General features: G+C 43.0%; 1 protein-coding gene and 1 pseudogene across 12 annotated transcripts in view; both read right to left on the bottom strand.

Annotated features, from left to right (window-relative positions):
• SSX2IP (SSX family member 2 interacting protein) overlaps positions 1-15,676 on the bottom strand; it is a 60,032-nt gene extending 44,356 nt beyond the window's left edge. For 5 of the 12 annotated variants that reach the window (XM_027536694.1, XM_027536698.1, XM_027536700.1 and 2 more), the window contains exon 1: positions 15,536-15,650. The gene's annotated coding sequence lies outside the window, so the exon portion shown is untranslated. Of the gene's footprint in view, positions 1-7,914; positions 8,003-15,281; positions 15,434-15,535 lie in introns of those variants that run through there. The other 7 variants (XM_027536705.1, XM_027536703.1, XM_027536697.1 and 4 more) reach the window with 6 other exon arrangements.
• On the bottom strand, positions 8,009-9,734 carry LOC113890331 (annotated as a pseudogene).
• Positions 15,677-22,147: the final 6,471 nt, after the last annotated feature.

Below are 22,147 nucleotides of genomic sequence, written 5' to 3'. Positions count from 1 at the left end.
ATGGCTGAAACTCAAAATCTGCTATCCCTTTAATCACCCACCTTGTTGCCGAGTTTGTGGCTCTGAGGACCTGCAGTTGGGGACACAGTGTGAGTACTGTGAGCCTCTCAGGCCTGGGGCAGACAGGTCATATCCTGACCAAGTCTCTCAGCTGGCTTCCTCACCCAGAAAACAGGGTGATACTACCTACTTTGTAGGGTGGTTATGGGTATTTAGTGACATAAGTAGTAAAAACTAAGTACCGAATACCTAGGGAACTGATCTAACAAACACGTCAGGTGCTGTTCTAAATGCTTTAAAACTTTATGAAGACAACCTTCACAACAACCCTAAGTCATCACATTATTTCCCTTTTCAGTGATAAGGGACATGAAGTACAAAAAAGCTAGGTAATTTACCCAAGGTCACACAGCTGGCAAGTGGCAGAATCGGAGGCCATTGCCCACTGCACGCTCCAGAGCGCAGGTTGCTGCTTCATGGATGAGAGGCCCAAGAACAGTATCTGCTACCACCACTCATTAGAGCATTTGGGCAAAACTGCACAAAATAGTGTACAGACACAAACTGCAGGAAAATTTTTCACATGTATCCTTTTGAGCTGAGGGATACAGTTGCTGTGAAGCTCCAAGTCAGAATCTTCCATTAGAAAGCTACCCTCTTAGCAGCTTAGGGAACAGGAAGCTACATCAAATCCCTGATAAACACCTTGACCCAGATACTGCTGCAGTATGAGAAACAGTAGTCTTCTTAAAGCACAGGGTCCAAAGTCAGACCACCTGGTTTCAAACTCAGTTCCAGCTCTTACAAGGTAAGTGGCTCTGAACAGAAATATCTGGACCTCATTTTCTTTATCTGCAAAAGGAGAGTAAAACCAGTCTTTACCTCAAAGGATTATGATAAAAATCCAAATTAAATAATTATGGTTAAGTAATAAACTTAGCTTTAAATTTACTTGATAACTTCATTAAATAAGTATATTCATGCAAAGGACTTAAAACAGGGTCTTGGGTATATGGTATGCTCAATAAATGTTAGCTATTAGATATTTTACTAATTTGGAATATTTCCATGATATTTTATAAGTTAAAAAAAAAAAAAGGCTGCAGGAAAATAACATGATCTTATTTGGTCTTTTAAAAAAATCTTAAGAATGTTCAAACTACCATACAATTATGCTCATTTCACATGCCAGCAAGGTAATTCTCAAAATCCTTCAAGCTAGGCTTCAACAGTACGTGAACTGAGAACTTCTCGATGTATAAGCTGGATTTAGAAAAGGCAGAGAAACCAGAGATCAAAAAGCAAAATTTGTCAGATTAAAGAAAAAGCAAGAGAATTTAGGGAAAACATCTACTGCTTCACTGATGAGGCTAAAGCCTTTGACTATGTGGATCACAACTAACTGTGAAAAGTTCTTAAAGAGATGGGAATACCAGACCTGGTATTCCTATCTTAAAGAGATGGGAATACCTTACCTGCCTCTTGAGAAACTTGTATGTGGGTCAGGAAGCAAGTTAGAGATGGACACGGAACAAGAGACTGGTTCAAAATGGGGAAAGGAGTACACCAAGGCTGTATATTGTCACCCTGCTTACTTAACTTCTTTGCAGAGTACATCATGAGAAATGCTGGGCTGGAAGAAGCACAAGCTGGAATCAAGATTGCCAGGAGAAATATCAACAACCTCAGATATTCAGATGATACCAACCTAATGTCAGAAAGTGAAGAACTAAAGAGCCTCTTGATGAAGGTGAAAGAAGAGAGTGAAAAAGTTGGCTTAAAACTCAACACTCAAAAAACTAGAATCATGGCATCTGGTCCCATCACTTCATGGCAAATAGATAGGGTAAAAGTGGAAACAGTGGCAGATTTTATTTTCTTGGGCTCCAAAATCACTGCTGATGGTGACTGTAGCCACGAAATTTAAAAAAACGCTTCCTCCTTGGAAGAAAAGCTGTGAAAAACCTAAATAGCACGTTAAAAAGCAGAGACATCACTTTGCCAACAAAGGTCCATACAGTTAAAGCAAGGTATTTCCAGTAGTCATGTATGGATGTTGAGAGTTGGACCATAAATAAGGTTGAGCACCAAAGAATTGATGCTTCTGAACTATGGTGTTGGAGAAGACTCTTGAGAGTCCCTTGGACTGCAAGGAGATCCAACCAGTCCATCCTAAAGGAGATCAGTCCTGGGTGTTCATTGGAAGGACTGATGTTGAAGCTGAAACTCCAATCCTTTGGCCACCTGATGCGAAGAGCTGACTCACTGGAAAAGACCCTGATGCTGGGAAAGATTGAGGGCAGGAGGAGACGGGGACGACAGAGGATGAGATGGCTGGATGGCATCACCAACTCTATAGACATGGGTTTGGGTGAACTCCGGGAGTTGATGATGGATAGGGAGGCCTGGCGTGCTGCGGTTCATGGGGTCGCAAGGAGTCGGATACGACTGAGCGACTGAACTGAAATGAACTGAACTATGGTGTTGGAGAAGACTCATCTTGAGAGTCCCTTGGACTACAAGGAGATCAAACCAGTCAATCCTTAAGGAAATCAACCCTGAATATTCACTATGAGGACTGATACTGAAGCTCCAATACTTTGGCCACCTGATAACGAAGAGCTGACTCATTGGAAAAGACCCTGAGGCTGGGAAAGACTGAAAGTAAAAGGAGAAGGGGATGACAGAGGATGAGATGGTTGGATGGACATGAGTTTGAGCAAACTCCAAGAGACAATGAGGACAGGGAAGCCTGGCGTGCTACAGTCCATGGGGTCACGATTGAAACAACAATAATATATGAATGTATGTACACATATAAGGTTTACTCTGTAAAGTTTGTATAAGAACAGAAAAAATTAGAAGACAAGACCAAGACCAACCTGGGAGTAGAAAAGAAGGACAAGGGCAGGACATCCATCCCCTTCACAATGTATTTTCACACACAAAGGTATTATGAATAATCCCTTTTTTGCACCTTCCAAATTTTCTATAAGTGAATGCGTTTTTCATATGAGAAATAAAATCCACATTTAAAAAAGGCAATTACAAAGATAAGCAGAGAAAATGGGGGAGAGTAGCACCAAAACTCACCAAAACTAAAAGCAGAATGGCATGAGTGATAAAAAATATAAAACATTTATCTTCAGACTAATCAGTTAAGCTGCGCTATCAACACACAAAGCCAAGCGGCCCTGAAGAGCAAAAATTGATTAGAAATATACAAATGTCCCAGAGTTATTCAGACAGTCAATTATGTAAGTGAAATAGAACTTTACCAGAGGTCAGTAGTTTGCAGTTTCAGATGGCAACCCAGCAGTCCACAAAAATTTGAAATGCCTCTCTTTCTACTAATCAATTATGCTTCTAGGCATCTATTACCACATATTCAATCATGATAAGCATGACATATAAGAACCCTGTTGACTACAGCTTTATTTTTAATGGCAAGAAATTGGAGAAAATTTGAATATTAATAAGGAGGGAATTCCCTGGTGGTCCAGTGGTCAGGACTCCATGCCTCCACTGCAGGGGGCCCTGATCTGGGAATTAAGATCCCACAAGCCCCATGATGCAGCCAAATGAATGAATGAATGAATAAATAAATATCAATAGAGAAACAGTTAAAAATCAATATACATGGTATAGTCAGAAGAAGGGGTACTCTGGGATTAATAAAGTGAAGTAGATTTGCATGTATAGTATGAAAAAAAAAGTGAAAAACAAAAATATTTTGACTACCATTTTTTGCTAAATTATCTAAATACATTTAGGAGAACAGTATGGAAAGGTTACGAACTGTTAGTAAGGACAGCCTGCGGAATGGGATGCCTGGGTGAGTGAGGGGTGGGCCAGTGTTTTCACTTCTACAGCACACCTTTATACAGCTGGATATTCTAGGGCATGTCCTGTTCTGCAACATTTTTAGAGGCAGTGGATTCATGCGCGGTTAACGAGACGGTATAGATGCACTTTAATCCCAGACAGGAGCACCGCTGCCTTTTAGCGGAAACATCAACGCAGACAAATGATAAATGCTCCCCATCAATCAATGACACTTCCAGAACCTACCCCCTCCTCATGATCACAGATACAAGTGAGCAACGGTGCTGCACTCTTCACACTGACCCTGGCCATGTCAGAGCATGTCTGTGGGGAACCAGCCCACCAGGGAGGAAGGTCCGCCTCGCACTGATGTGAGAAGCAAAAACACAAAGAGTACTGGCTGGCCTGGCAAACATGCACTCTTCCTCCACATCAATTACGATCTAAACTCAGTAGGGACAAAGAAGACGGAGGTTGGCTTTGGTTTATAACTATTGATATTCTTCTCAAAAAAAAAAATGCTCTTAATCTACCAACCTTCTAGGACTCAAGCAACTAGTACAGTGCATTTCTCTGCTTCAAGAGAGCAGCTGATGAAGTCAGACGGGTATGTCCTTAGAGTCCATGCCACACCATGAGGTATTTCATTATACAATGACTTCTTATTGCTCATGTTTTCGTCTGTTTTGGTCTTAGCTCTTCAAATAAACTCATCTTGTTCAGGGCACTGTCCCCTCAGGGAAGCGGCACAAGGTACTGAAAGAGGACCAGACAGGAGTCAAGGGCCACAGCTCCCAGAGCCACTTCCACACTGTGCGACCCTGAGCAAGCGATCGTTTCTTTGATTTTCAGTTACCACATCTGTAAAATTAGGATTTTTAAAGACTTTGCAATTCTACTATCTATGATTTTTACATTTATCATGGGACCTATTATAGAATCGAGTACAGCTATTTATACCAAATTTTTCTCACATTTTTAAGCAGAATATGCACACGCTGTCTTCACAATCATCAAACAAGATTCTACCTAATTTTAAGAATAAAATAATTAAGTGTAAACCACTTATTTGAAACAAGTAAACTGAAATCATTTTACATGTATTAACTGCTTAAATTTCTTAATAACCCAGTCAATTGCCCCTATCAGAGATGAGGAAACAGGTCCAGCAAGCTTTCTTACCCAAGGTCACATAGCTGGAATATGATGAAGTCAAGAAGCAAAGTGGAAGAGTCCAGCACATTTAACTATACACCCTCAGTTCAGTTCAGTCACTTAGTCGTGTCCAACCCTTTGCGACCCCATGAACTGCAGCACGCCAGGCCTCCCTGTCCATCACCAACTCCCAGAGTCCACCCAAACCCATGTCCATAGAGTTGGTGATACCATCCAACCATCTCATCCTCTGTCGTCCCCTTCTCCTCCTGCCCTCAATCCTTCCCAGCATCAGGGTCTTTTCCAACGAGTCAGCTCTTTGCATCAGGTGGCCAAAGTACTGGAGTTTCAGCTTCAACATCAGTCCTTCCAATGAACACCCAGGACTGATCTCCCTCTAGGATGGACTGGTTGGATCTCCTTGCAGTCCAAGGGACTCTCAAGAGTCTTCTCCAACACCACAGTTCAAAAGCATCAATTCTTTGGCGCTCAGCTTTCTTTATAGTCCAACTCTCACATTCACACATGACCACTGGAAAAACCATAGCTTTGACTAGACGCACCTTTGTTGGCAAAGTAATGTCTCTGCTTTTTAATATGCTGTCTAGGTTGGTCAGAATTTTCCTTCCAAGGAGTAAGTGTCTTTTAATTTCATGGGTGCAATTACCATCTGCAGTCATTCTGGAGCCCCAAAAAATAAAGTCAGCCACTGTTTCCACTGTTTTCCCATCTATTTGCCATGAAGTGATGGGACCGGATGCCATGATCTTAATTTTCTGAATGTTGAGCTTTAAGCCAACTTTTTCACTCTCTTTTACTTTCATCAACTACACATCCTACACCCTACTATATTGTAGGAGAGGAAGGAATACACAATTTGTGAGTTGCTTTCTCAAATCTGACACATATAGAGGTTCTTGCTTTCTACCACCTCTCCTTGAGACTAAATTATAATCCAATAGTATTATTCCAATTGAATAACTATATAGATGCACACAAAATATTAAATAGCAATACAAAAAAAATTCTGAAAAAAAATCTAGTGAATATACAGTTCTTCTCCAGGCTTTCTCTGAATGGCTTTCCAGAACACTTTGCATTAACTCTATAGTACAGAACCAACTGTAATAACACTTTTTATCCCACCACCTAAGCTGCATTCCTGGCCAGCAGGCCTGTCAGCATATTGCCTGTACCCTTGCTTTGGTATGGCAAATAGATGGGGAAACAATGGAAACAGTGAGAGACTTTTATTTTGGGGGGCTCCAAAAATCACTGTAGATAGTGACTGCAGTCATGAAAGTAAAAGATGCTTGCTCCTTGGAAGAAAAGCTATGACCAACCTAGACAGCTTATTAAAAAGCAGAGACATTACTTTGCCAACAAAGGTCCATCAAGGCTATGGTTTTTCTAGTGGTCATGTATGGATGTGGAGAAGGCAATGGCACCCCACTCCAGTACTTTTGCCTGGAAAAACCCATGGACGGAGGGGCCTGGTAGGCTGCAGTCCACGGGGTCGCTAGAGTCGGACACGACTGAGCGACTTCACTTTCACTTTTCACTTTCATGCATTGGAGAAGGAAATGGCAGCCCACTCCAGTGTTCTTGCCTGGAGAATCCTAGGGACGGGGAAGCCTGGTGGGCTGCCGTCTATGGGGTCGCACAGAGTCGGACACAACTGAATCGACTTAGCAGCAGCAGCATGTATGGATGTGAGAGTTGGACTATAAAGAAAGCTTAGCACCAAAGAATTGATGCTTTTGAACTGTGGTGTTGGAGAAGACTCTTGAGAGTCCCTTGGACTGCAAGGAGATCCAACCAGTCCATCCTAAAGGAAATCAGTCCTGAATATTCACTGGAAGGACTGATGCTACAAGTTTAAGCTCCAATTCTTTGGCTACCTGATGCAAAGAACTGACTCACTGGAAAAGACTCTGATGCTGGGAAAGACTGAAAGCAGGAGGAGAAGGGATGACAGAGGATAAGATGGTTGGATGGCATCACCGACTCAATGGACATGAGTTTGAGTAAGCTCCCAGAGTTGGTCATGGACAGGGAGGCCTGGCATTCTGCAGTTCATGGAGTCAAAAAGAGTCAGACACGACTGAGTGACTGAACTGAACTGTTCTTGCTTTGGTATGAGGTATCATAACTGACCCTCAGTCAATATGGAATCCAATAAAGTTTGCTGAATGAATGTCAACTAAGTTTGATGATATATTAATGAGATGTATGCTATTTTAATACTGTGACAGACCAGGATCAACACTTCAGTCATGCTGCAACTTAATAAGGCTTTCAATGGAGTCTTGATCATCTTTAAGTCTCTAAGTCTTCCAGCTTAGAGAAGCAGGAAGGTGATTAGATATTTGAATCAAGAGCACTTAAGAGACAGTATGAAAGTGAAAGTCGCTCAGTCATATCTCACTCTTTGCGACCCCAAGGACTGTACAGTCCATGGAATTCTCCAGGCCAGAATACTGGAGTGGGTAACCTTTCCCTTCTCCAGGGGATCTTCCCAATGCAGGGACTGAACCCAGGTCTCCCACATTCTTCCAGGGCAGAGGTAGGAATAGCAGCAATCATTCTTAAGAGAGGATTAAGGAAAAAAAAAAAAACCCACATTGATCTAACTTTGTAAACCAGAAAGTGAGCTAAGTGAGAATGAAACATCAATAAATGCCAATTATTTTTTAAATCTTGTTTGGACTTCTTAGCCAACAAGCCTCCCACTTAAAAGTAGAAAAACAGGCAGTTTTGGCCACAGTTTCAGAGGATCCGTGAGGACATCCAGAGATTTGCCAAGGATCATGGACAGGGACTGAAGAACTTCTGTTTCAGATAACTATGTGAAGCTGGTAGGTGCGAAGAACTACTGCTCTTAGCTTTTACTACCTGCCAAATGTGTTCACCAGCCATGTCACTCAGCCTTACCATGGCCCTAGGAAGGAGTAAATATGCTACTCTCTTGATGGAAGAATATGAAACTCAGGGAGGTAAGATAACTTAGCCAGTTGCACACCTGAAAGACAGAAAGGAAAACTTAGCTCTTTAACCTGGGAGGTAAGAATAAGACTAGCTTATAGCCTTACCTTGGAGATACTGTGGTTTGCTTCCCGATTACTGCAATAAAGCAAGTCACATGAATTTTTTGGTTTCCCACTGCAACTAATAGTTATGTTTACATTACAAACGTAGTCTATTACATGTGCAATAACAGCATTATGTCTGAAAAAACAATGAACATGCCTTAATTAAAAAATACTGCTAAAAAATGTTAATCACCCAACAATGCAGGGTTGCCCAAAACCTTCAATTTATTAAAACACACAATAATGTGAAGCAAAATAAAGAGGTATGTCTGTATCTGATTCCAAAGCCTCACAAACCTTGGCCTCCTTTTGACATTCAACAAGTATCTGGAGCAAATTATATAAATTTTTTGAGACCACCTCCTCATAAACTAACACAGCTGGTGATAGACTGTATTAAATGATGATTTCTAAAAGGTCTTTTCTTTCATTTTTAAAATTACATTTATTTAGCGTAGGTACACCTAAAAGAACTCACCCTCTGTTCCCACCCAGTAGAAAGCATACGCAAACCTAAGGTGTGCATGAAGGGAAAGGGCCCTGGCCCGTTTGTGGTTGGGAAGGTGCAATCCTCTGAGTCCCAAGCCTCAGGAGAGGGTTGGACTGAAATCCTGGGCAGCCTGTACTCCCGCTGCTGGCCCTAAGAGAAGCATGCACCATAGCCAAAGGCCTGTTTGATGCCCTCAATGTAGTACCGCTGCCAACCCTGCCACATTCTCTCGTCCTCATAGGCAGGGATGCCTCAGCCTTCCAAACACAGCTCATTCTCTCCATTCTTGTCAATGAAGGTCAAGGTGATGGTGGCAAAGCCACCTTCTGGCCAAGATTTAAACCTCCACTTCATCGCAATATGTTTCTCAGGGACCAGTTCAATGAATTCTCCAGACACTGACACCAATCAGCTGAAACTTGCCACCTTTCTCTGCTTCTAACATTGCAGGAGGGCTTTCCAGGTGAAGTGGAAATGTAGGGAATGCATATTTAATCCCTGGGTTGGAAAGATCCCCTGGAATAGGAAATGGTAACCCACTTACTCCCATATTCTTGCCTAGGGAATGCCACGGATGAGGAGCCTATCAGGCTACAGTTCATGGGGTCGAAAAGAGTAGGACACAACTGATGAACTCAACACAAACACATAACATTACAGGAGCATGGGTATAGGCCTGAACAAGCTCTTGGGTAGTAAAAAAACAAAAAAGCAAAACAACTCTTTAGAGCTCTGATCTGGGTTTTTGAAAGGGCAGATTTGGCCTTGGGCTCCTCAGTTTTCAGTGCTGTCTGCCCAGCTGGGTCTACTGACTCTCCATGATTGTTGGCAATATCGTACCCCGTGTGAACTCTGTTTTGAGGATGCTGCTGATTCTTTAAGGCCACGAGATTTGTGTCTGGCTCATTTCTGGCAAAGCTCACACTAATCTCCATTTCATCCACACTATTTTCATCAGACAAATTGAGGATCTCCACACGGCCCTTGTACTGCACTCCAGAGGTACCTGTCCAGTTTAGTTTGATGCTCCACTCATAAAAGAAGGTAAATTTGCCTTTGTGATGGTTAATGGATGCCTTCCCATCGTTTATTTACTTCTGACACCTTGAACTTCTCATTTAGGACACATATAGGAACAGTGTTTTGAGTTTATCTGTGAACGTATTCCGGAGAAGGTGATGGCACCCCACTCCAGTACTCTTGCCTGGAAAATCCCATGGATGGAGGAGCCTGGTAGGCTGCAGTCCATGGGGTCGTGAAGAGTCAGACACGACTAAGCAACTTCACTTTCACTTTTCACTTTCATGCACTGGAGAAGGAAATGGCAACCCACTCCAGTGTTCTTGCCTGGAGAATCCCAGGGACGGGGGAGCCTGGTGTGCTGCCGTCTATGGGGTCACACAGAGTTGGACATGACTGAAGTGACTTAGCAGCAGCAGCAGTGGACATATTCAAAGCATCCCTTTCAATGCCAGCTGTTGACACTGGTGGTGTCTGCTTATTCCTCCATGATCCAGCATGGGTCACCCTCACCCGACCTGGCCATCGGCTCTCCTCACACATTGCTACCAGCTCCCGAGCAGCCAGTCTCAGGACCATTCAGTCCCTGCCTCCCAGCAGTACCTGGAAACTACTAGAAGCCAAAATGTCTTCTTGCCATTACATGCTTGATCCTATGTAGAAGGACATTTCTAGAGCCTGGATACAGAATACAGGCATACCTCACTTTACCGTTATTGTTGCAGATATTTGCAGATATTGTGATTACAAATTGAAGGTTTATGGCAACTCTTCATCAAGAAAGTCAACTGGCACCATTTTTTATAATAGTATTTGCTTGCTTCATGTCTCTGCCCACAGTTTGTTAATTCCTACCATATTTCAAACTGTTTCATTGTTACTGTGTTTGTTATGGTGAACTGCGGTCAGTGATCCTTGACACTACTACTACCACAGAAAGATTAGGATTCGCTGATAATGGTATTTTTTAGCAAAAAAGTATTTTTTAATTAAGGTATGCACATTGTTTTTCAGGCATAATGCTATTGCATACTTAAAAGACTATACTACAGTAAAAACGTAACTTTTATACGCACTGGGAAACCAAAAATCCATGTGACTCACTTTATTGCAATATTCACAAAACTGGAACCAAATCCATTATATTTCTGAGGGTGGCTGTGGAAAGAATAATATTGAAGGTTCCATCTTTTCAAAAGGAAGCACAGACAATCATATTAAAATCAACTAGCAAAAAGACTGACAAACTCAAGACTCTATCCTTTATAACCTAAACTATTAACCATTAGGCAAAAAGTACAGTCGTCCTTCAGGATCCAAAAGGGGTTGGTCCCAGGGCCCCCCGCAGATACCAAGCTCTGAGGATGTTCAAGTCCCTTATAGTACAGTACAATGAACACAGTCGGCCCTCCTTATCCACAGGATTCACAGTCAAAGATTCAACCAACCTGGGTTCAATTCAATGGATTCAATTCAACCTGTGGTTGGTTGAATCCGTGGATAAAGAGGGCCGACTACATATATGCAAATGGCTGGTATCCACCTTGGATTACAAGTATCTACTGGCCACTCATGAAACTGAATTCTTTTAGAACAATATTATTCTAGAAATCTCCTCCCACATTATGCTTACAAAATAGGTCCTATTTTCAGTAGCCCTGGCACAAAAATATTATAGCAAACAGAGCAATTAATGGTCGGGGATGGCTGGCCAAATTAGCCAGTGACAATGAAGACAATGAAGGAAAGATAAGAAAAGCTTCAGAAGCTGGGCTGACAAACACGGTGACAAATATACAAAAGGGAGGCATATATTCTCTCATGTAAAAATCTGGTTTTGGTACTAGACAGACAATAGTGTCATACAGATAGAACACAGGAGTAAGGTTACCAGCAGATCTGGTTAAGTGTGTGAAGATAAAGAGCTCAGTGTAGAGAGCTCTTAGTTAGTTAAGTCGCTCAGTCGTGTCTGACTCTTTGCGACCCCGTAGACTGTAGCCCACCAGGCTCCTCCGTCCATGGGATTCTCCAGGCAAGAATACTGTTGAGTGGGTTGCCATTTCCTTCTCCAGGGATCGAACCCAGGTTTCCCGCATTGCAGGCAGATGCTTCAACCTCTGAGCCACCTGTGTAGAACTCACTGGGTTTATACAGGTCCTCATGAGACATTCAAATGAGGATAAACTCTAGGGCCTGGAGATTAAGATATCAGGGCAGATTTAGGAGTCATCAGCATACATGTGGTAGTTGAATCTATACAGAGAAAAAGGAGGGAGGCAGGAAGAACCTTCAACAACATCAACATGTAAGAGGTGAGGGCAAATGACCTAGATCTAGGAGATGAAAATACAGGGGTGAGGGAAGGTTTTAGGAAAACGAGTTTTAAAGAGGAGGAAATGAGGAACAGCAGCAAATGCCACAGAAAGGGCAAAGCTAAATAGAATATTATGTTCAGTCTGGTAATTAAGGACTTTATGACAAAGCTGAGGAGTAAAATTGGAAATCAGATTTCAGAAAAATGATCAATAAATAAAAGGAGATGATAAACAAAGTCACTCATTCAAGAAGTTTAGTTTAACAATATATTTACCCTCTCTGAATGTAGAGGGTTTAGCTGATACTCACAAATAGAACAAAAAAAAGAAAAAATTCTGCCTCTAAGTTAGTTCTTATTCAATTACATTCAATTACATAACATTTTTATGTCAAATAGTTAAGCACTCAAAAGATGTAAAGTGTTTTTCCAGGCACCATTCTGGATACTAACATATCATTTAATCATCACAAACCTATGAAGTAGGTTTTACTATTCCTATTTTACAAATGAGACAACTATGGCACACAGAAGATACACTACTTTCTGAGGTCCCATAGCTAGTAGTATGGTAGTCAAATCTGAAATTTCACTCAAAAAGAATTAAGAAGTGGGGAGGGCAACGTGAGAAGTGAGGGTTGATAGACGAAAACTGTAAATGGTATAGTAAGACTGCACTGACTGTTTCACTGGACACATTTTAACATCTATTCAAGAACTTATTTTTAATTTGAAAGAATCTGTGTCTTCTCTCATCTCAGAATCCTACATTGCTGAGACCTGACATATTCATGCCTCTTATGACACTCAAGATTCAGCACTGTATTATAACTGTCATTTCTCTTACTGAATCACAAGTTGATTGAAAACGGATGTGTATATTATTTATCTTGGTGTATTTATTCCTCTAATCCTAACGTAGAAGATTCTAGACTTACTATGGTAACCACTTCACAGATATACAAATATCAAATTATGTTGTGCACCTGAAACTAATACCTGTTATATGTCAATTATACCACAATTTAAAAAAGAAAGATGCTCAATAAAGGCTGGTTGTATGAATGATCATTTTTACTTCTCAGAACATCCTGGGGGCTTCAATAACTTATTTTTAAAGTCTTAAACTGCTATGTACTATTCTGACTCAGACATTATTTAAATTGTCTATGGACCACTCAAATTACTGATTTTGCTGGAAATACCATTCTGAAGTAAAAATCAAATATAATTCCCCTGGGTAAAACTTTTTAAGGATTCCCTATCACCTACTAGTCAAAGGTCATAGCCCTGCTTTCCAACCTTACCTCTAATCCTAGTCACCTGCTTCCAACTACCAAACTGGGATTCCCTGGTGGCTCAGTGGTAAAGAATCTGCCTGTCAGTGCAGGAGACGTGGGTTTGATCCCTGGGTCAGGAAGATCCCCTGGAGGAGGAAATGGCAACCCACTCCAGTATTCTTGCCTGGAAAATTCCATGGACACAGGAGCCTGGCAGGCTATAGCCCCTGGACTCACAAGAGTCGGACACAACGTAGTGACTAAACCACCACAGCAACAAACAAGTAGGTGTAAGTCACTGGCCTCATGGGACTTACTTCCATTTTAGTGGGGGGAGATAAAAAATAAGGCTGACATTTTATTAGATTTTTGTTAATTGCTCTGTTTTCATCCGTCTTTTGGTCATTGTAGTTTATCCTTTTTAAATTTAAAAATCCAACCACACACATACAAAGCTCTGGAAGTGCTCCGACTTAAGTGTGTAAAATGAATTAAAATGATACAATTCTGGGGCAGTGTCTTTTTTATATTTTATTTCTAGATGCATACCACAATGAAGGCACTCAATATCTTTTATAAAACCTGAGTCATAGCTAGTTTGGTCAAAAGAAGCTATATGAGGTTTTCAGACAACCCCAAAATATAACATGTCAGCCTTAAGGCCTTAGGCACATCATCTTAACAGTTAAAGTTCTTTCTCTTACATACTGCCTCAGCATGTTTCGAACTCAATGTGCTTTAACAAGCCCTGTCACAAGGCTCAATGTGTTAGGAGGAGATCTTCACATTTCATCCTAGAATAACTTAAGTCTTTGCAGTTATCTTCAAGCTGCTTCACCCATGTTACTAAATCCTGGGCCATGATTATCTTCATTGTACAGATGGGGGAAGGAAGGATATAAAATAACTTGACTGAAGAGTCCCAGCAAGTCATTGAAAGAGCCTTCATTTTAACTATCCACTCCTGTTCCTCTCTTCAAACAATCATTCTGAGAAACTCTCACTGCCAGCAGGCAGAAAAGAGCATCAAACTAGTTATTAGCTTTTACTTGTTTAACTTCAGTGAATAACAGAAGCTTCCTAGACCTGCAGGTTATGATAGCTGTAGGATAGGAGATTTGATAGATTAAGTTTTGCTGACTGAATCCAAATTCATAAATCTACTTCTAACTTCTAAATTTCAAAAGAGCATGAAGCAAACTTTAAAGGTATTTTTTTCCCTCTCTCTCCTGATCTCTAATTCTATCGAAGCTTGCTCAGTCCCCTAAATGTGTCAAGTCATACCTACCTTTTCAGTTCAGGATCCAGGCTGCCAGAATTTTCTCCTACTTAAACTGTAAACCAATCCCTCTTGAGCCAAGACACCTATCATTCCTAGCCAACTCTAGATCTAGACACTAATCTGAACTGGTAGAGGAGCCCAGCAATTTTAATCCCAGGCAGCCCCCCTCTTACACCTCCAAACCATTCTGGGAGGAGTGCCTCTTCTAATCGTCGCCCCATTATGGGGTCCAGAAAAGGGAAATGTCAAGTGTCTCAGATTCCATAAAAACTATTATCCACGTTGCCATTAATGGTAATTTGGAGATCACAACTAGTAATTGAAGTAATAACCTAAGAAGATTCCCACGTTATACGTGCTGAGAACAAATTACTTAGCAGATGACATTTCCTAGCCCAAGTGACTTGCATAACTGGGCGATTAGCACAGGCTCGAAAAAGAGCAGGAAGCTCACACTTCAGTTTACTGTACTTTACTACAGAATTCTACACCAAAACATCCTCACACACGCCTGCCTTGAGATGATGTAAGTTGTTGCCCTAGTCTTTTAACCAGAACAGTAGGGGGGTTCTCTTTCCCTGCAGCGGCCACCCCTCCTTCTAACGACTGGCCCCTGCGGCTCGAGCTAACAACCTCGAAGCCCGCGAGCCCCGCAGCTTCTGCTCGGCGGACACCGCAGCCCCAAACTGGCCATCCCCTCCTCCCCCACGTCCCCGCGTCGCTCGTCATCCCGCGCCAGGCGCCACCCTCTCTCCATCCCGGAGAGGGTTTGGGGCTCCGTTCTGCGACGATCAGCGGGAGCGGTCCCCGAATCGGCACCTACCTCCCACCTCTTCCTCCAGGCGCCGCCGGGGGGCAACGCTCGCCCGCCTCCTCCAACGGCCCCAACGGCCGCGCCGAGCCTCACGCAGAGAAGCGGGGCGCCGCTCCAGGTGCCGGCGCTCACCTCCGCGCCCGCCCTCCCGACCCCGGCCGGCGCCCGCCCCCCGCCCGCACGCCTGCCCCAATCCCGGCAGGGCGCCGTCGCCCCTCCCCAGGCGGGCGCGTCACAATCCCGGCGCCGGGTGAGGTTCTCACCTTCACGGCCCCCGGCTGTGGCGGGGAAACACCGCTCGGAGTCCTAGACCTGCTAGCGCAGCCCCGAGGGCCCGCACAGGCGCGGCTGCACGCTGAGCCCGGGCCGACGGCCCCGCCTCCACCTCCGGCTCCCGCCTTCCCCGCCCCCGGCCGGGCTCCGCCCAACCCCTCGCGGCCACCTCCCCTGCTCCCCAGGTTCGCAAGGCCTAGCCTCTTCCCATTGGCTCCGCCAGTTGCTAGGCGATGAACAACAGCGGCCTGCATTGGTCCGGTGGCACCTCCAAAAAAACCCGGAGAAAAAGAAAACCTCATCCCTAGAGCCCGAGCGGGATGCGGTCGCAGCTGCGGCTCTCGGCACCTGTTACGCCCTGTGATTCACCCTGCTGGGTCCTGCTCTCCACCCCCTCCTCACTCCCGCGGAGCTCGGGGCCCCGGGCTTCATCGGGCTAGGGGCGGGTGGCGGGGTCGTGGCTGCTTCAAAGCACACGTCCCGAGCCCCTGTGAACCCCAGCACCCACCCGAGCAAAAGTGAAGCGCCCAGTAAAGCTCTGTGGGGTTGAAAAAGTGGGGAAATAAACCAAACAACAGCCGGCACCCAGAATTAGGTCAGGCCCAGGGGAAGGGAGGTTCAAGCGCTGGGAGTCGAGGATGCCAAGGAGAAAAGTTCATGTAAATTTAGGGCAAGAATTGGACCTAGGCGAAAGACAGCGGGAAGTCTAAGAAAAGGCACTCGTGAATTAGAAGTCTATGCAAAACTGCTCCACACCCACTGATCAAAATATGTGCAAAAAAATGTATGCCCGCTACTCCTTTAGCCAGGGTCATGGCGGCTCCTCTCGTGTTCCATGGCCTCCTAAAATTCTCCAGCGAAGATGAGAGGCCAGAAAAAGGAAGGAGATCAGATGGAGAAATCGCAGGCATATGAGTTGAGTTATAAAACAAAGACGTACTTGGATAGATTTTTTTTAAGTGAAGCCAAGAAATTTACTCAGTAAAAACAGGTTTGGTATTTTAAGGAGGATCCTGAGAGCACTTTGAAACCAAAATACTATGAGAGAAGGACAAGAATTGTTAAAACTGAAGAACAAGGGAGAAAGGAGTGCCTTCCTTCTTCCAGTTCACACACGTATATCCAGCCCCAATCCTGGATGAAAGATCAAGACGAGAACATGAACATGCCATGGCGACAACTTCAGAATCCAAGGTAACCCTCCTGTTGCTTTTGGCCTAAGCTATCGGGAGGGACTGATGCAGGTAAGCATAGGTGAATGACAGGCCCTCCTTATAAAGACAGACGCCGCAGTGCAGGCTGGTGATAAGGTAGGCCAGTTATTACCAATAATTAATCGCTAACCCAGACAATTGATGAGACTAAAGTGGGGTTACCCCTGCTCCCTAGAAGAGTTCTGAAATTTCAACTGTCCACCCCTCAAAACCCCGCACCCCTTCCCATCTTAAGAAGCAAGTTCGTGTGACGTTTGTCTTTGAAGTAACACTTCCAGCTTCATTTTGACCATTTAACTGCCTCACTGTCAAAAAGCAAGAGCTTACTCTCCGATTAGCTAGAATCATGGAGATCGCTTAATTCAATAAGCTGCGTCTGCACTTCCTGTTGTGGAATTTACAGAGTAGGATTTTAAGAAGGCTTGGGTCAAGAGGAGGTGAGTTAGGAAAAGTTCCGGCTCTGCCCTGGCCGCAAGGGTGAATCAGACCTGTCAAAGTAAACCAGCGCTTTACTGTCTTTAGAGACCCACTTTCCACTCCTAAAAGTTATTGAGGGCCCCCAAAAGCTTTTGTTTATGTGGGTTATATGTATTAACATTTACTATACTAAAATTAAAACTGAGAAATCTAAAAATATTTATCTAAAAAATAATTACATCTTGTCATAAATAGCACATTTTAATGGAAAATAACCATGTTTCCCCCCTAAAATAGTAGCAAGAGTGGTGTTACTTTAAAAATTCGCAAATATCTGTAATATCCAGCCTAATGGAAGAAAACTGGATTTTCAAATCTGCATTCAATCTGTTGCACTATTTCAGGTGGCCCCTGGAAAAAAACTCCATCGTACCCTCAGAATGGGAGTTTAAAACAAAAAAGGCAAATAACATTTTAGTATTATAACAAAATAGTTTTGACTTTGCAGACTCCCTGAAAGGGTCTTGGGTATCAGCTCTTAACACCCTCTCCCCTTCCTCAGATTAATGCTCTGAAAGCCACCAGTCTAGACAGGTCTTGCTTCTCTGTTCCCCCTTTGTCAGTGACTGTTTTAGGAACTAAATGTGTTGTATGAACGTAATGGGAAGGTGGGGAAAAGGGCTCTCTTATTTCTGAGAGCCCATAAGTAGTTTTTTCCTTACTTCTTGCCTTGGCCATCTTCCAGTTACCAAGATATGTTTCAACCTATGGTGGCACATCCTGGAACAATGAGCAAAGAAAATATAGGAATAGTAACCTAGAACCAAAAGGTCACTAAGTGGCTAAGTTAACATACCCTGGCTCTGCATACCTCATGACTGCTCATGTATGACATAGTAAGTGGCCTGATGCCTAAGCCATTTTAGGTCAGGTATGCAGTTCCTTGGGGCTTCTCCGGTGGCTCAGAGGTAAAGAATCTCTGCAACGCAGGGGACGCAGGAAATACAGGTTCAATCCTTGGATTGGGAAGATCTGGAGGAAGGCATGGCAACCCCCTCCAGTATTCTTGCCTGGAGAACCCATGGACAGAGGAGCCTGGTGGGTTACAGTCCATAGGGTCACAAAGAATCAGACACGACTGAAGCTATTGAGCGATCATGGGATGCAATTTCTTGCAGCCAAGAAGATCCTGGCTAATGTACAGGATAAAGATTAAAGAGCTTGGCTGCAGCCTGAAAATGATCTAAGGACACTTTGGGCCCAGGGACAAAGGAATTGGGCCTAATAGGACTTTGCTCTAAAGGAAACAAAGGGGAAAGGCATGATCTGGAATGTTTCTTAATGTTTAACTGTGGTTACTTTCCCCTTTCCTGGTAAAATTAGGAGATTGATTATCAAGTGGTGTTGTTTTCCAAAAAACATGAAAACTTCCATCCCTGCTCCTCTGTAGTCTGTATCACAGTGGTCAGAATAATATGCCATGCCACTTTTCTGCTTTGTTTCCCTTCAGTCAGTGTTAAAGTCAAATTTCTTTCCATGGCTACAAGTTTCTTATCACTTGCCCTCCATCTCCTTATTTCTCTGACCTTGTAGCCTACAACTCTCTTAATCATTAGCTCCCCCAGTGCTCCTCATCCTTGCCGGGACTTTCCTACCTCAGAACCTTTGCACTGTTAAGTCAGTTTGAAGTTTCTTCTCCTTAACGTCTATATTACTTATCTCTGCCCTTTCAAATCTAACCAAAGTCACCTAATCTTTGTGAGGCCCAAACTAACAACAGTATTCAAAATTGGAACTCCACCCCTCCAGTTTCCTAAAGCTCTCTTACCTTGCTCTTATATAATCTTCAACCATAATACAGAGTTCACTTAGTTTTATTTGTTGTTTGTTCAGTACATCTCCCTTTACTAGAATATAAGCCCAGCAGGGACAGATTTTGTCTCATTGTTCACTGCTGTGTGTGTGCTCAGTCACGTCCAACTCTTTGTGACCCCATGAACTGTAGCCCACCAGGTTCCTCTGTCCCTGGAATTTTCCAGGCAAGACTACCAGAGTGGGTTGCCATTTCCTTTTCCAGAGGATCTTCCCGACCCAGGGATCAAACCTGAGTCTCACCTCCTGCATTGGCAGGAGGATTCTTTACTACCACTGAATTACCTGGGAAGCCTTCACTGATGTATGCCCAGTGCCTAAAACAGTGCCTGGTACTTAGTGATTCAGATCAGATAAGATCAGATCAAGTCAAATCAGTCGCTTAGTCGTGTCCGACTCTTTGCGACCCCATGAATCGCAGCACGCCAGGCCTCCCTGTCCATCACCAACTCCCGGAGTTCACTGAGACTCACGGCCATCAAGTCAGTGATGCCATCCAGCCATCTCATCCTCTGTTGTCCCCTTCTCCTCTTGCCCCCAATCCCTCCCAGCATCAGAGTCTTTTCCGATGAGTCAACTCTTCGCATGAGGTGGCCAAAGTGCTCAATAATTATCTGTGAATAAATATAACTTTAAATGGATGTTTTTCATTTCAAATAAACCACCTTGGCCAAGTATATACATGTTCCTATGATGCTGCTTAAAAAGCAGCATCACATTTGTAGACACGGAATTTTTGAAAAGAATTATTTCTTTGAGAATAAATCTGATTTTTGGAATGGTCCAAAAGTTATTCAGAGCCAAATCTGATGAACACCTTCTGGAGTCATGTTAAAAATGCCAAAACCTGTGTTTTCCAACTAAGTTACTGCATTTGGGTGGATAGGGAAAGGTCAAAAAACAAAATGTGTTTGATTTTCTAAGACAGTAAAGTGACTGTGAACATAATTTCAAAGAGGAGTTCTAAAAATAACACTAGTAGCAAGTTGCAGGAAGAGTGTACATATATTTTAAGCTCTATATGTTTCAGTGTATGTGTGAGTGAATCTCTTCCAACATGTCTGGTCTGCAGATTTCCATTCTTGCCCTTACTTTTTTTTTCAAAACTGAAGATCAGATTCTCTCTGCTGCCCTCCCCTTCAATTAAGCATCTTTCATGGCCTTTCATAGTGTTTAGATAAAATTGACCTTCCTACCCAGATCTTGCATGATCTGACCCCTATACTCCTCTTGGAATGCCCACTTTGGTTTACTAAAGTGATATACTATATGTAGCGGCCCCCTTTTTTCTTGTCTGGCCCTTTGAACCTGCAGCTCAGTCTGCCAGAAGGTTCTTCCAACAAGAGTTCAACACTGTGACCTTTTTTCCATCATTGAGATCCCACTTCCATACATCCCGTGTCTGGTTTGTCTACTTATTTGCTTGCTGATTGTCTGTTTCCTCCCACTAGAATGTAAACCCCATGAAGGCAGGGACCTTGTTGATCATATTTGCCTCTGTAGCCCCAACCTCTTCAGGCCTTCGCTGGACGGTTGCTAACCATACTGTTAAAAGTGAAATTGCTTTACATTGTATTAACTCCTGTGATATATGAATTTTTATAAGTCTGTACTATTACAATTTTAAAATATTTTAATTTTGCTGAAATAAACAGGCTCTGATTTTTAACACATGTAATAAATTAATAATCCACTCCATATTTACTTATTTTTGTTCTTCAGAAACCAGTTTTTCAAATACCCCAGCAAGCATTCAGGTCACATTGCTTCTAATAACATGTATCTTCAAATCTGGATAATAATGGGCCAACTTATAAAGGCTTTCTGGTGTAATTCATACCATCTGGATTATTTCAATAGCAGCAACAGTTTTTGGATCTAGTGAGGAACATTGCTTGTCAGGGCCTGTGTACTATAACAGATGAGAAGAAGGGCTGAGTCACCTCTCCTTAATGCCCCCACTTTCATTATTTCTGTGCCCTGGCCAGAACTGTCTTTCGAGGGGTGACAGAGTGGAAAAACAAAGTCTCGCTGGATTCTGTACTAGGTACTTTCATATCTATAATCTCATTTTATTCACAAGATCAACTTAAGCTGTTTGTAATTAACTACAAAATACAGGACAAATTCCAAAGGTCCTGAGACTTCAGAGTCCTCACTGTGGGCTGGAGTGGTCAGGGAGTTCTCCATGGAGGAGAAGGAAAGGGACTAGGGCCTTGGGACAATCTGACTCTGCAAGCCTGACAGTAGACAGAGACCAGACCATTTTTAGGTCTGCTTCCTGGTCTAAAAGGTGGCCTTACTCTTAGCTGTGCTTGGCTCCTCTAGCCCCTGAGTGAGTCTCTGCATCATGCTGCATTTCCAAAGATGATTCATTTCTGGCCAATCCCATTGGATTTAAGCCAGTAATAGTTTAGCTCGAAACGAGTCCTATGCCATTTATAAAGTGCTGGCTGAGTTTGCAGAGAAAGCAGACCACTATAGTTCCCTCTTCTTCTCATCTCTACCCAGGTGAAGATTCTCAGAAAACTATCCATTATCCATCCTGCTGCTTGTCACTACCCTACCCCCATCCAGCACCCCCACCTCAGACAAACAGGACAGCAGACAAAATGCTTGATCATCTTCTAGGAATTTAACTCTTAGTGCTTTAGATTTTTGTCTGGTGTTCTGACAAAAATGTGGTGTTTTGCTCTATCATTTCTTTTGAAAGTGGATTTTTTTTTCCCATTTGTTAAGGGTTTTGTTGTTGTTGTTGTTGTTCATTTGTTTGTTTTTGAGCCTAGTGGTTTTTACCAAGCTCTAACTCCGATTTTCAACTTTCTGTTTGTCCTAAAATTGATTTATTAAGTTTAACATATGTCATGTAAAATTTGATTTTGCATAAGTCACTCCATCAGTTAATAAGGTGCTATCATAGAAAACTAATCAGGTACCAACCAGAGTAGTTCTCAAACACTGTATTTCCAAAAGAGAAGTATTTCCCTTAGGCAATGCAGTGGGTGCACATGCAAAACATACAAGCACAGAAACACTTCACACAGCTTACCTCGCTGACTACAGTGACCTCCAGACCTTCCTCCTATGGAGCAATTTGGC

This window comes from Bos indicus x Bos taurus, chromosome 3, assembly GCF_003369695.1.
Source record: "Bos indicus x Bos taurus breed Angus x Brahman F1 hybrid chromosome 3, Bos_hybrid_MaternalHap_v2.0, whole genome shotgun sequence".
In the NCBI taxonomy this organism is placed as follows: domain Eukaryota; kingdom Metazoa; phylum Chordata; class Mammalia; order Artiodactyla; family Bovidae; genus Bos; species Bos indicus x Bos taurus.
This window is presented reverse-complemented; position numbering and strand designations above follow the sequence as displayed.